Source organism: Carassius auratus, chromosome 32, assembly GCF_003368295.1.
Source record: "Carassius auratus strain Wakin chromosome 32, ASM336829v1, whole genome shotgun sequence".
Classification (NCBI taxonomy): domain Eukaryota; kingdom Metazoa; phylum Chordata; class Actinopteri; order Cypriniformes; family Cyprinidae; genus Carassius; species Carassius auratus.
The window spans coordinates 21782551-21798587 of record NC_039274.1 but is presented as its reverse complement, the minus strand read 5'-3'; positions in this window follow the sequence as shown (position 1 = coordinate 21798587).

Sequence of the window (16037 nt, the reverse complement as noted above, 5' to 3'; positions counted from 1 at the left end):
AGTGACTAAGCAAGCTAGAATGAATTTGACTAATACGTGAAGAAAAATGTTCACTAGAGAGCGCCAAATGCTTATTATTATCCAAGATGAAGCTTTTCGCATGACAGGAATGGCGATTGTTATGCTTTCATACTGTTGACTAATTTATCCTTGAATACACAGTTACAGCAACTAATAACAGACCAAACTGTGAAGTGTGATTGTCCCATACAAAAATAATAGAATTACAAATAATAATAATAAAAAAAAACTTACAAAAACTGTACAAGGAGGACAAAACTCTGAATCCCAGTCCATATACATGCAAAACACTTTTAAGTAGTTTTAGATAAGTAATTTCAGATCATTGCAAAGATGATGCATTCTGCCATTGCCCCACTCTGATAGTTAAGATATATTTTACATCTTTATGTAGTTGTTTAAAGGAATTGTTAAGACCCACCTTAGGGACAAGCATATGATACTAAGCTGTTTGAAAAGAATTTGAAAACAAATTGTGATGAGCAGAAAAAAAAACGTTTAATGGAAGGGGGGAAAATGGAAAGGCAGCAAAAATCAAGAAAAGAGAAAATGAGAAGACATTTTAAAGACTGGTGCACTAACTTATCTGAAACTTCTTCTTCCTCAGAATTAACTCCCGCAGTTCACCCAAAAGAACTTACCCTCCTGTCAATTAAAAAACGATATTCATTTATTTTTTTCTGTTAAACATAAAATAATATATTTTGAAGAAGTTGAAGAACAGTTTCGGGTCCCAATAACTTCCATAGTATGTTTTCTCCAGCTGAAACCGTCTGTTTACCAGCAGTCTTCAAAATATATTAAATTGTGTTACAAAAAGAAACACACAGCTGTGGAATGACACAAGGGTGGACTGTCCCTTTAAGAGCGTCTCTCTTGGTTTCTCCCTCCCTCAGTAGGTTAGAAACAAGTTAAAGTGAGCAGCTGTGCTGGTCAGGCGTTCAGGAGGGCAGTCTGACTCATCAGCAGCAGTATACTTCAATAAAGAGATGGAAAAGGAATGTTTGCCCCCCTGGCAACAGTAGCCACAACGAGAGGATCTGTCCAAATAACAAGAACCACAGTTGTTAACACTTATTCAGTAGGATCTCTTCTTCTTCAAACCAGTGATTTCAGAAACACACACACACAAACACACTTGTAAAATTAATCCTCAATGCATTTAATAATGCTTTAATTTTTTCCAAGTTCGATACAGTTTTCTCCTCACCTGTGAAGACATGTCCGCTGCTAGCGAAAACCTGCCACCATGCTACTATGCCATAGGCATTGTGAATTTGATGCATTTATGCAAAAGTGGAAAGACAGAAATCATAACAGGTTATCACTTTGAGTCTGTAAATTACCAGAAAAAGTATTTCATCAGAGCAGTAAGTAGGTCACATAGTTAGTCAGCGAGTACTAATAACCTGTTTGTAATCAAGTTCAGATTCAGATTCAAAGGAAAAAAATTCATTTCATGTTTTTTAAGAGCCCTTTTAAGAACTGGCAAAAAGGTCTGTTTCTAAATGGCTTTAAAAAAAGTATTTGCAGTTATGATGTATTTTTTAGGCCATTTTTGTTAGCTTCACCCAGATTCCCTTGACAAAAACCCGACATGATTTTTCTATTAGCTTTCAGATTATTGCAGAATAGAAGCTCTGTGACTGACAAAAGTTTATATTTCTTACATGCTTTGTTCATCGTGCTCATCTTTGCAAATATGATGAACTTTGAAACATAAATTCAGTCGGCAGAAGGAAAACGCTAGGCGTAGGTTATAAACAAACTAGGGCTGTCAAACGATTAATCGTGATTAATTGCATCCAAAATAAAAGTTTTGTTTGCATAATGTGTGTATTATGTATACATTACGTATATATTTATTTTCACTGCCTTTTTTGATCATATTTACCAAGCGTACCAACAATTCTGACCAAGACTGTGTATGTATCCACAAATCTAAATATGTAACAAATATGTGTGTGTATTTCTATATACATAATATTATGCAGCATTTTTATTTATATTTTGGATGTGATTAATCACGATTATTCGTTTGATGGCCCTAAAATAAATTACACCACAACCACATGACTTCATGGTCACCAAAACTAAACTTCTTTCAGTCTTTAATAAAAATTAGAAAAAAAATTTCAGGTGAAAGTTACAAATAGTTTGCAAGAGTGTGATTCAACACGGCGAGGCTGTGAAAGTGACGAGTAAGTATTTGAGTTTATCTGTTCAGTGTGATGTGGTTTAACATCTCCGATAACCTCTGTAGCCCATTTAGACACATGTTAGCAACCACCTTTTACAAGACAAGTGAAAGCACACAATCGGGTGTTAGTCATGTTTTTTATGTCGTAGAATAAAACGTGAAAACCTCTTGAGCTTCTGTTCACCACAGTCCTTATTTTAGGCAGTGTCCGGGAAAGTTACTTTGAAAATAATGCATTACAATACTTTGCATTACAAAATATAATACAATAAAAGTAACAAGTAACTGCATTACGTAGTTACTTGTAATGCATTACCCCCAACACTCATTTGACTGGTGTTGGAAATCTGTTCAACAATCTCCAAGAACTTTGGGAGCTGTGCTCTTCCCTGGGCTTTTCCATGCTGCTTCAGTCCTGTCTTTGCGGTCATCAGAAAGCATTAGCACAAACCCAGTCTGTCAGCAAGTTGTCTCACTTACCGACCTGAAGTCTTACATCTATGAAACTAGGTGTCCTCTTTTTCGGATGTTACTGTAATTACTGGCAGGGCCTGTGAGATTCAGCTGGAAGGATAATTTGTTTTCACCACCGCTTTTTGCAAGTCCGTGACAGTATTTATTAGGATTAATTTCATATAATTAAAAAGTTAAAGTGCACTTTCCTTAACACATTGTGCATTTTTTAAAAGACCGTAAAAATGTCAATTTAGAAGTAGATTTAAAATTATGTCTCAATAACATTTTGCCTTGCTTTAAAAAGTCCCCTTATTTTCATGTGTTGACTAATTTAAAGCACTTGTAAAGTTCTTGATTATAATGTAACTGTAGGAAGTTACTCAAGATTACATTTAAAGTTAGTATACTTAATGTACTAAATTGATACTTTATCTTTACACATAGAAATACATGAGCTTCCATAGAAATGATGTCTGCATTCAAGTTTGTAAAGAGGTCTACTTTCAAGTTTGTAATAAATGCTGTTCAACACTTCAACCTCATTTTTAAAGACAACAGAAGTCATCCTGAAGTTACATAGAAAGATGTGCATTATACTCGCATATATTACTTTGTTTGCAAATTTGCATTACTTATACCAGGGCCAGGGAGAAAGCAGGAGGCAAGACAGGAACAGACACAACTCACAAAACGTGACTCAAGACGGATGACGACAAGAGAACAAAGATAAAATAGGAGCAAAAAAAGGCAGACAAGAATGTTATGACCTTGAAACAAGATAAAAGGGGAGCTAGAAGTAACCAAAGTAAACTAAAAGGTAAAGAAACAAATAAAAGAAAATAAAGTTCTAGAAGCAATGGGAAACACTAATCAAGGAAATAACTCAAAGGGAAAAATAAATACTTCAAAGAAACAAGTCAAAATCAAAAATCTGTTCCAAACAAACTGAAGCTAGACTAAAACGGTAACAAAATAAACTTTAATGAATGAATACCTGACCTTAAAAGACAAGGAAAACACGATTTCTTAAAGATCAGCTAGAGAGCAAAGCACACCCTAACTTACACAAAAAACAAACCAACAAACACATGAGGGAAATGAGCACAATAAATAGGAAGAAAAGCACACAAACACAAGGTGAGAACAATCAATTAGTGAGCACCAAACAAGGACTAAATGAGGGGGCGTGGTAATGTGAAGCAAGGGGGCAGGAAATATGAAATCTGCATATTTTCACAATCACAAAAGGTCATCAGTAAATTTTGCAGAAGAAAATTATGCAATTTAAAAAATAAAAAAAAAATAAGACTGAAACACATCAAGTGAAAAAAATAATAAAAATGCTGTGTCATAATTGCTGAGAGTAACAGATGGCCGTAAAGTAAAGGTTTCCAGAAAGCCCTTAAATGGTATAGTTCACCTCAAAAAATTATATTCTGTCATCATTTACTCCAAACCTATATGAATCCGTTTCTGATCACCATAAGACTTCCATAGACTGGAGAAGAAGAAATAAAAGTATGGGAGTCAGTGGGGACCAGAAACTCCATCTTTACCCACATTCTTTAAAATATTTAGGAGAAGAAAACATTCATAAAGATTTGGAAGAACTTGAGGGTGAGTAAACAGAATTCAAATTTTTAGGTGTACTGTGCCTTTAAGAACAAATTCATGTGAAGGTTACATGTGAATTAAATTAAATATTCTCCTGTGCATATAAATATGAAATCATCCATGAAATTATTAGTGAATGAGGCCCAATATTCATCTTCCCCATCCAAAATGTGACAAATATATCGTCCTCTCTTCAGTCATATTCTTCTTCAGGAAGGACTGCTGCCTCTTGTGTTGTTATAGCAAAACATTTACAAAAATAAACGTACAAATAATAAATAAAATCAAAAAAGCTCAACTTCACCACCCACTGCAATACCTGCTTTCGATTTAATACTTCTAATAATAGTGTTTGGTGCTACAAACTGTTTTGCGAGGACATTAAATGTAGAGCCTAAATGTTAAAACAACACTGTGGTTGAGAACAGGTTTGTGTCTGTTATTTTTTAATCAAATAAAATTGGATGGTTAAAAACCTTAAAATATCAACGTAAATATGATGACACAGCCATGAAAATATAGTCATCATAGCTGGGAGGAGAAGCTGGTTTACTATCCAAGAACGAGAGAAGATGCTGAAAGCCAGAAGTGGGGAGAAGTAAAGCGCAGACCCGAAACCTCAGAAGCCGTGGTGGAATTGGCTGCCATCATCAGTTGTCCAAAGTGCCAGGGATAGACAAGGATCAGAGCACACAGACAAAGACAGAGCGGTCAGCCCGTAGCCTGGCCTGGTTTTCATTAAACCCTGCTGATCTGTGTCATAAACAGCTCCGCTCTGGAGGTATTCTCCACAAGGACACCGTGCCCTCAATAACACAACCATCACTCTCTGAAAGTCAGCTTTAACTCTTCTAAAACAAAATACAGATCCCTGTCTCCATCTGACGTCTCTTAATTAATGTAGCATTGCTGTAATTAACCAGTAACATCAGCATGAGATGACAAGCAAAGGGACGGAAAGTTTCTCAGTCGCATCTCAAGACCAGCAGAGCAGTAAATTCAAACCACACAGTTAGTCCTTTTTTCTTTTTTTGGTCATTTTAAAAACAGCAGCACGAGCACAACACAAGCACCTCCTCACTCTGTTTATAATGCAAGCTGTCAGCTTTTTTTTTCTCTTCTCTCAGGTAGTCATAAATGATAGCAGCATCTACTGTGCAACCAGGCTGCTTAAGTGAGGGCATTTGCACAGATGCAGAAAAAAAGAAGAATTATTTTTTTTTTGTAATATTGAATAACACATTAGAGTTAATGTAGTGCTGTCGAATGATTAATCTCGATTATTTGCATATAAATATATATAAGGCACACCTGTGCAATAATCTGATCAGTCTAATCAGCATCTTGATATGCCACACCTGTGAGGTGGATGGATGGACTAACACAGATTCAGACAGATTTGTGAACAATATTTGAGAGAAATAGGGCGTTTGTGTACATAGAAGAAGTCTTACATCTTTGAGTTCATCATATATATATATATATATAATTCAAACACTAGAGTATTGTAAATACAGTCAACTAATGTGCATGTACATCATCCAGCTGACCCTTCACAAAAACACATTTTGTTTCTTAATTTGTAAAACCTTTTTAAATTAGCACCGTACTCCAAAATGCACCTTTCATTTGGTGATGGAAACCAGACGTCAAAGCTTGTGTTCAAGACCTTGAGGTTTAAACAAAGTCTGTCTGTTTGCAGTCTTTATAATAAGATGTAGTACAACGCAGCACAATAGTATGCTGAGCCAGCGATTAGTCAGAAAAACAAAGTCTGACATCTTGATGTACTTTCAGCTTCTCATTAGTGTCTCAACAAACACGCCTTAACTGAATGCAGGCCTTTATATAATAACAAATGTATTTTTATCCAAATATGGTTTATAAATCAACATTATAAATCAGAGAGTGAAAGTTTGTGTGATTAACTTGTTACTCATAATGAATTTCAGATGTGGTAACAGTTTATCATCTTAATTAAATCCCTTGACGTGTCATTCCTTTAATGTACATCATACATCATTATACTATAGTCACAAGTGACTTTATCTTATTATACAGGTGCGATATTCTCTCCCCCCAACACCTACCATGAGTATGAGTCATGCTCTAAAAAATAAAGGTACATTGTTATTATTTGCCAAAAATATATTCACTCTCAAGTCATCCAAAATGTAGATGAGTTTATTTCTTCACTGGAAAAGATTTTGAGAAATGCAGCATTGCATCATTTGCTCTTCAGTGGATCCTCTGCAGTGAATGGGTGCCGTCAGAATGAGAGTCAAAACAGCTGATAAAAACATCACAATAGACCACAAGTAATCCACACATCTCCAGTCCATCAAATAACATCTTGTGAAGTTAAAAACTGTGTGTTTGTAAACAAATAAAGGCCGTTTAACTTCAAACCGTGGCTTTTGTCCAAAATACTAGCCTATAATCCATTCCTCAAATTAAAAAGTCCATCTTCTGTTGTCCTTGAACTTCAAAATCCACCAAAATATTTGTTTAGAGCTGTATTTGATTTGTATTTTCCCCAAATTTGTTCCACTGAAGAATCTTGGATGGTGTGAGGGTGAGTACATTTTCAGCAAATTATCATTTTTGGGAGAACTGTTCACTGAAAGGGTCTTTCAGGAACATAAAAACGGTTCTTATATGGCATCACTGCAAAAAAAAAAGAAGAAATAAAAAACCTTTGGAGACTTTCATTTTAAGAGTGCAGTCAGTGTGCAATGTAACTGTCAATAGATTCATTACAGCACGTAACTCCAAATTTCACACACTGTGACCAACTCTCACAGTCTCCTCAGAGTGGATTGAGTTGTGATTGTCAATGTTGTTTTACAGGAGAAGTTCTCAGGCACAACTTTGGACTTCCCTTTTGACAATGTTTATAGCTGGCTCTCTCAACTAGTATGTCTTTCTGCTGATGTTTGTTGAGAGGAAATCTAGGACGTGCTGGATCTAACGGAGCAGGGTTATCGAGGGCACATGGGCAGCTGTGCTTGATCTGACTATCCCAAAATGTGTGTTCAGCCTCGTCTTAATTGTCTGGCCAGATCATTCACAATACCAGTATTTGCATGGCATGAATCTCTCTTATTATAATGGTCCATCCTTATTATAAGAAGTCCATGAGCATCAATCCCAGATCTGTGTAGATTATTGTACAAAATGGACACTGATCCGAAAATCTGAAGAGAAATGATTTCCCTGCAACCTCCAGCTCACATTTTCACCCTCAACCGCACACTAGCACCTGTAGCCTGGCTCTTGAGGGAGCGATATGAGTGAAAATAAGGTTCAAACAGGCAAGTCTTGGCAGCCCTTGTACGTGGGCTTAAATTGAGTCCTTTAGCGCACCTGATTACATAAAGAGCGACCCCAGAGGGAGAATCAGGCACAAGCAATGAAGCCACAGGCAGGAGAGTACCTTTCCACTCATCAGGTGTAAGTGTGTCTCCTGAATTCTGGAAGAACATTTACACATTTCTAGTATTAAGCAATAACATTACATAATGTAAAATAATCCGGTGAAATACAGAAGCATAATCTCTCTCAAAAGGGATCCACTGTAAATAAATCCTGTCATTTCTTTCTTGACTCAACCTTGTCCTTGCCTGATGCACGCTTACTTTAGAGCTCAAACAGTGAATTGTAAACCCATTTGGAAGAGTTAAATTTTCTATGTATTCTAGTACAGAAAAAAATTACTTTAACTAACCTTATGCAGTCAATTACAGTGTGCAATCATATCTGATTACTTTCCATCATTTTAAAATGATCTTAGACTGAATGTTTGTTAGTTTTTTCTTCAATTTTTGTAAAGTCTTATTTAGTATCATTTTTGCAATAACTAAACTTAAATAAATGCTGTAAAAAAGTACAGAATTGTTCAAAAAAGAACAACAGAATCCTGCCAACGGAGTCTGTGAACACTGATGTGAAGCCCAAAGTCCTTGACGTCTTTAAACTAAAGGAGAAAAGCTTACGTGAAAAGTATCTCTTCTGCTTTTGTCAGGCCATGCAATGCACTTTTTAAATACAAATATTCAACCAAATAGCCTATAAAATGACACCATATTGCATTAAAAAGTCAAATATGCAAGTAAGAGTGTCAGCATGCTATAAGATGCTATGTACAAGATCCAGGAAAGAGGCTTATACTGCAAGATTCTTCCAAATGACGCCTCTCACTAGATAACAGGAAGGAAAACCATAAATTACTATTGTGGAAAAATAAGGCAAACGTGTAAATCAAAATAATTCCATGAGAACTAAATGGACAGGGCTAAACGTGTGATTTATTTATTTTTCTTTCATTTACTATAGGCAAGATCTCTCATGCCTTTCAAACCCAAATCTTAGCAGAAAAAATATAATGCTACTTTATTTTTAGTGCAAACATGAAAAACAGTCAATGAGGACATTTTTGTTGAAGATAATTTTTATAGGTATTTTCAGTATCCATTATTATAGGCATTGGTTCTGTCCAAATATTCAAATAATTATCCAAACAGTTGTTATCAATAATTGTATTTTAAAAATTAAATATTTATAGACTAATATCTGTGCTTTAATGATTAATTAATTAATTCATTCATTCATTCATTCATTCATTCATTGACTCATTCACTGACTCATTCGTTCATTCATTCATTAATTCATTCATTGACTCATTTATTCATTCATTCATTGACTCATTGACTCATTGATTCATTCATTCATTGACTCATTCGTTCATTCATTCATTGACTCATTGATTCATTCATTCATTGACTCATTTATTCATTCATTCATTGACTCATTGACTCATTGATTCATTCATTCATTGACTCATTCGTTCATTCATTCATTGACTCATTGATTCATTCATTCGTTGACTCATTTATTCATTCATTCATTGACTCATTCGTTCATTCATTCATTGACTCATTGATTCATTCATTCATTGACTCATTTATTCATTCATTCATTGACTCATTGACTAATTGATTCATTGATTCATTGATTCATTCATGCATTCATTCATTGACTCATTGATTCATTCATTCATTGACTCATTGATTCATTGATTGCGGCTGGAAATCATCATCCTTGTACAGTCTTCAGTAAAAATTATTATTATTATTATTATTATTATAAAATAATAAAAAGATGAAGGGATTTGATGGCACCATATTTTTAAATAAAGAAGTAAATATATTATTCTGTCAATACAAAATATTTCAAAATTATAGATAAACTTAAAAACACTTAAAAAAAAACTTTTGTTTGAAATATTAATTATATATATATTGATATCTTAATGCCTTTTTTGCTGCAAACAGATAAATCAAAAAGAACAGTAAAGAGTAAAACACCTTATGATTATTTTTTTTGGACAAATAATATGTGACAGGACACTCGTCGACTTATACAGTGGATGGCAGCATCCGTTATTCACATTTTGAGTGGCACCACATAACAAACACCAAAGAAACCTCAGAGAAAAGTGACATCCATTGGAATGGATGCAGTGTCTGAACAAATTGAGACATGAGGGACTTCTGAAGAACAGTATGAACTGTGATCCTTCCCTCTGCTTCTCTGTAAGCCGCTTCTTCACAGCTGAAAATGCTCCTGCTCCGTCTTCTTTCAGCAAACATCAGCGACCAGCTTCAGTGACTCGCTATCCCTGTCAGACTGGTGTTGTTCCTCTTGGGAAATACAAATATTTATCAACAAAGTAGGGGCATTTGAACTCTTTAAAGCGTCAGACCCTGCGACGACCAACATGTGCAGATAGACGTCACAACAAACCTACTATAAAGTTAATTTATGGTTCAGTGCCGCAACACGCAGCTCAAGTTTCACCTCTTATAGTCATCTGGTTCTGGTAGTCTTCTGACTACAGTATATGCTGTTGAATAAATAAAGCCATTCGCGTCCTACATGGTTAGAGTAAGCAAATTACAGCTTGAGCGAATGTAAAACCCTTTGAATTAGATTGAAAACATTCCTCATACAGAGTTAAGTTAAACTGACATCAGAAGACAACTTCTTTTATAGTCTTTGTGAAAGCAGTGACATTTTGGTCCATAGCTGTGGGAAAATAAAAAGAAAACTACCATTTAGAGGAGGGCATCGTGTCTTCGACTGTTCTTTGTCACTTAAAGGAATAGTAAACCCAAAAATGAAACTTTGCTAAAAATGTACATGATATAGATGCAGTAAATTGGTGCCATCAGAATAAGAGTCCAAACACCTGACAAAAACATCACAGTGACCCGCAAATAATCCACACCACTCCAGTCCATCGAGATTTTAATGAAAAGCTGCGTGTTTATAAGAAACAAATCCATTGTTAAGATTTTACATTTAAAACATTTTTCAAACCATAATATTGCTTTCGACTGTAGAAAAGTAATCTCGTCTGAATCAGGAGAGAAATATGCACAGATCAAGCATTTACTAAGCAGAAGCAGTCTAAAACATTTTTGATGTGAAATAATGGTTTAAAGTTAAATGATTTAATAACGGCAGCTTTTTATGATTTAGGGTTTGGTAAAACTTATATATTAACAATATAATAACTATACTAAACTATAAAGACTCATTGTAAATAATCATTCTATATAATTATGAAAAAAATAATAAAACACAAATAATGTTTGTCTCTTTATTAGATGTTTTTTGTTCAATGCAATTTACAAATCCTCTTCCGTGGGATAGTAAAATCTCCATCAGGTGCACGTATCAGAATCTATTCATGAACACAGTGAGTTCAGATTTACAGATACTCACGCCCCATTAATTTACCTTAAAATATATATTTTTTATATTTTACATTTTTCACAAGGTGGCTTATTCGTACGAATTCGTACGACCACATTCCTACAAATTCATACGATTGTTGCCAAATTGTACGTATTTTACAAGTTGCACAATTTGTAAATGACCTACACCTAACCCCTCCCCTAAACCTAACCGTTAGACAAATTGTATAAAATCATACGAGTAAGGTCATACAAATTCATACGAATAAGCCACATCGTAAAATACGTACGAATTGGCCGTGAGATACCGTTGTATTTTTCTTATGTGTAATTGATGTTACAGTTTTTAATGTCCATGTAAAAGATACTATAGTTTTTGTTGTTGTTGTTTTTTATCAATGTAGTGGTGAGTATTTGGAGATGCTAATAAAATCATTTTAGAAAATTAAATAGCAAATCAGACATTTTGTTCACTGATTCTAATGCACAGTTCTGGGTTATGCAATATCCAATAAATGGCATTTGTAAGAATGTGATGCTCTCTGGAAGGACATTTGTACGGTTTTCTCTGTTTGAACTTTAATGGATGAACTTTTTGTACACTGACAACAATATTTCTGCAAACACCGCAGTGGCCCTTAAAAAGCCTATCCTGTAGACGCCAACATAATCTTCTGAGAATCTCATGAGCATATGGTGGCAATAAAAGACTTGACATCCATCAAACAGCACCTCAGAACAAGCCACCGGAGCATCAATGGTCCAAAACATCTCTGAGATTCAGCTTGTTGTTTTAACCGTCTCAGGAGTATACATGCATTAGCAGCATGGTAAAATACATACAGGAATAGAAATCTTAAACTGTAACATCTGTCATGTCTTCCCACCACGAAAGTGTGTCACATCGGGAAAAATGAGACGATTCAAGTGTAAACCAGAAACAGCACTGTGGTTCAGTTGGACCTGAGCCATGATTTGACTCATACTCCATATCCCTCAGTCTCAGAATGATAAACAGTTTCTTCTCACTGAACAACATGATGGCACTATTATATAGTATTATTAGTCATTTTTCAGGATGAACACTTACTGGACTGAGTCACCTTAGGTTTACTTGATTATTAATATTTTAGAAAGATCAAGTTAAAATTTGAGTATCGAATATGAGCCATCATGCTTTTTTGAGGAACGTTTATTTCTTCATCTCAATCATCATTGTATTGCAATATGTGTTTTGGATTGATCTTAAAACTAAGTATTTAAATATCATCTTAATAAGACATATTATTGAAATATATAGAATGACAACTGATATTTATATGTGTTTTCTGCAGGTAGTCTGCTATACTGTTAAAAAGATCTAATTGATTTAGATTACAAGCATCAGAATGTCGTCATAAATATCAGCACCAAATTGCGTATTTTCGCAAGGATGAGCTCCATATTCTCACTTTATCATATTGCATGAGCCATAAGAGCCTGATATATCAAATATGGGGAGGGGATGTGTGCAAACATTATTTGTATGTGTATGTATATTTTGTACCTTTATTAATATAAATCTGCAATGAATTTAACATCAAAATACTGAATATTGTGTTTGTTAAAGGGGTCATATGATGTGATTAAAATTTTTCCTTTCTCTTTGGAGTGTTAAAAGCTCTTGGTGCATAAAGAAGATTTGTAAAGTTGCAAAGACTAAAGTCTCAAATCCAAAGAGATCTTCTTTATAAAAGTTAAGAATCTGTCACGCCCCCCTAAAATGGTTCGTTCTAACACGCCCCCCCATGTCTACATCACTATGTGGAAATATTTGCGTAATGCTGCCCAAATGTTCACGCTAAGAAAGTTGTTGACGCTGTCATGTCAGGCAGATGCTGTGTGTTTCTAGTCAAAAGCAAAAGCACTTTATTTGGCCTTCTGAAAGAAGATGCATTAAGGAATCTTTGAGATTATTTACATTTATTTACATTTACAACTATACAACTACTAACTACTCTACTGTATTACTCACTTGTAGTACTATTGTCATCCCACATGACCTATTTTTTACCAGAAAGAATGGAGAATGGATTCAGAAAGGAGGAATAGATCTGAGTTTCCACTAACACTCCTCTGTTCTCCAGCATCACCAGATCTTTCTGCCCTCCTTCCTCTCATTCTCCAGAGTTCACAGTGTTCATAGGACTTATCATAATTTCTGATCTGTTCTGCTGAATCTAGTGTCCTCCTCCATGATAGTCCTGGTCTATCTCATTTCTGCCAAATCATCAATCCATTTTATAATCAGTTTTGAAACTGGAGAAAAACTTTCTGAATTTACACGGACTAAAACAAACACTAGACGTCTGAGATAAATTAATATGGCAATACTGCAGTTCCCCTCAACAAGTATGCATTGACTTTGTTGTCCAGTTTTCCTTTAGAATCCTCACAAATACAGATGCAAATCTTGCAATTACTCATCTATCTCTCTTGCGCAGAACAACAAACTTCTCTGGAGCCTTTGCTGTTTTTATTCTCATATATCCTGAAATTAGTAACCCTGTGGTCTTATGGCAACTGAGCTAATAAAATCAAATGAATTGAAATGGTTTTGTTCTATGGTTCAGTCTGCCATACATACATATACAGAAGACTGCTGACTGATTGTTTCCATCACACACAGCAGTGGGTTTATAACCATTACATGTGAATTAATGTCTCTTAGTCATCCTAAATGCCATTTTCCATTGCTGAAGTGTCAAAAACTCAAGTTGCAAGCTCAATCAAATAATCTCATGATCTTGAAGTAGGTCACTGCAGCTGTGGTGAAAAGTTACAGAAAATAAAGTTGAAAAAAAAAAAAATCCCCTTCCCAAAATAATATTTTTTATTAATATTTTATTTGGGGTTGGTGTAATGTAATGTATTTTCAATGGCCAGTATATATTTTAATCATATGCTAAACAGTGAAGCCCGATGATTATATGGATCTCGGAGAACAACAATACATATCACCTTTAAGAATCTGTCTTAATTCCAATGACCTGAATGACTCATAAAATCAACAAATGTCATGTCCTAGAAATGTAATTGAGTTTTAAAACACATGTTGGTGAGAAAGCACAAGCAAGTGTGAACCGCCAGGGTAAGAATGTCAGCAGCTCTCTTTAATTACAGCTGAAAGGTTTATATAGACCAAAATAAAACATTTATAGTCAGTGGAGGGATTCAGACACTGACTATGATTCAATTCATAACCCTCTAATCCACAAGACCTTGAAATGCTGTTTGACATTACAGTATAGATCAGCCCTGTATTTAGTGGAGAAAATAGGAGAAAAGCAGAGACTTGTGGAAAATGTCATGACATGCATTGTTGTATATAACTGGAGATATTAAAGAGATCTCGCATTAACTATTGGACATACAGTCATCATCACAGAAGGGTTTTTGACCCAACATGGTTCTTATGCATCTGAGTATTGTTCAAGAGAGTATTTTTAAACATCAAGTACTTGACTTTCCCCAACAGCCGTCCAATAAACACAGGTCTGAAGTGTCAGCATGTTTTAAACATTCAGAGCTGCCATTATGGTAAACCTGGTGAATTCCTTCTTGTTTCAATCATGACATGAGGAAAAGCAGATTAAACAAATGAACATCTCGAGAAAACGCTGTTCAGCAGATGGATGTAAGGAAACTACATCATTGCAGAGGCTTTTGAACAACATTAATATAAGGAGCAGTGGCTAATGTTCATTTATTTGGTAATACCACAGCAATTTATTTCAAACTTACTGTAAGCATCTGTTCTGCACATTTCACAATTGACTGCTTCATCAATGCTGGTTTTCCAAAGAAGCTACTCATCAAAAATGCTTCAGTCCACACATTGTTGGGTCTGACCTCAAATCTGCAACCTGTACGTAAACTTCTCGCACATTTTATGTTACATCATTGAGCCAGCATAATCAGAAATTAGATTTTGTAAATGGTTATGCAATGCTAACGTGATGCTAATGTCAATTTACTGTATCAGTAAGAAAGCAATAGTAGCATAGTGTAGCTTACTGCATACAGTGTTTGAAAAAAACATTAAAGGCACATTATGTAAGTTTTCGCCACTAGATGGCGCATATTCAAAACAAACAAAAAAAGGCGTAGATTGATGACAACTGAGTGGGGAATCATGGTAGTTGTGGTCTTCATCCCCACAGGCGATGCAATCCGACGGGACTCGGGCAGAAATCATGTTCATGGATGAGCTAATGATTCATTAACGTAGTACAATGAAGCAGGGTGAGGCTGAAAGCCGAGCATTTGTTATGCCACAATCAACTGCTTCCGCTCCATCCAGTCTTGAGTATGTGGGGGAAAGCAACGCTGTTTTATCATACTAGATACATTTGAAAGTTCAGTTATAATGCTAATCTGCGCAATCGTCACCGGTCTTTTAAAATGCACAACATATTAAAGCTGCTTTGGGGGTTTCCATGTTTTCTACAAAAGCAGAAATCGAGGTGTTATGAGGTCAATGATAGGCAACACAATAACACTATGCACTTGGTCCATGTCACTAGTCAAAATAGCTTATTTCTCTCGATTTTAAACAGCCTTCGAAACATTTGGGAAAACGTACACAAGTCAGCAAAATATATAACATTGTTCTCTAGTGGTTTTTGAATATTTTGATAAAATAATCTTACATATTGTACTTTTAATTACCATTCTGAAACATCCTGTTCTTAGATCGTTTGAGGAGGTGGTTGGTTGTCTCCTGTCGTCGTCGATTCGGGGTCTGAGTTCAGCTCAAACATGTAAGGCCGGACAACATTTCCCTCAGCTGTGACCATCATTACCGGTTTTTCTATTTACCTTACTTGTGAGAATCACTAAGCCACAGCAGGCTACATCATACATGACCCTAGTTACCTGTGGTTGGCCAGGCCATGCGTCACTCAGAAAACAACAGGCCAATCAGAAGAGAGGCTCATGAATAT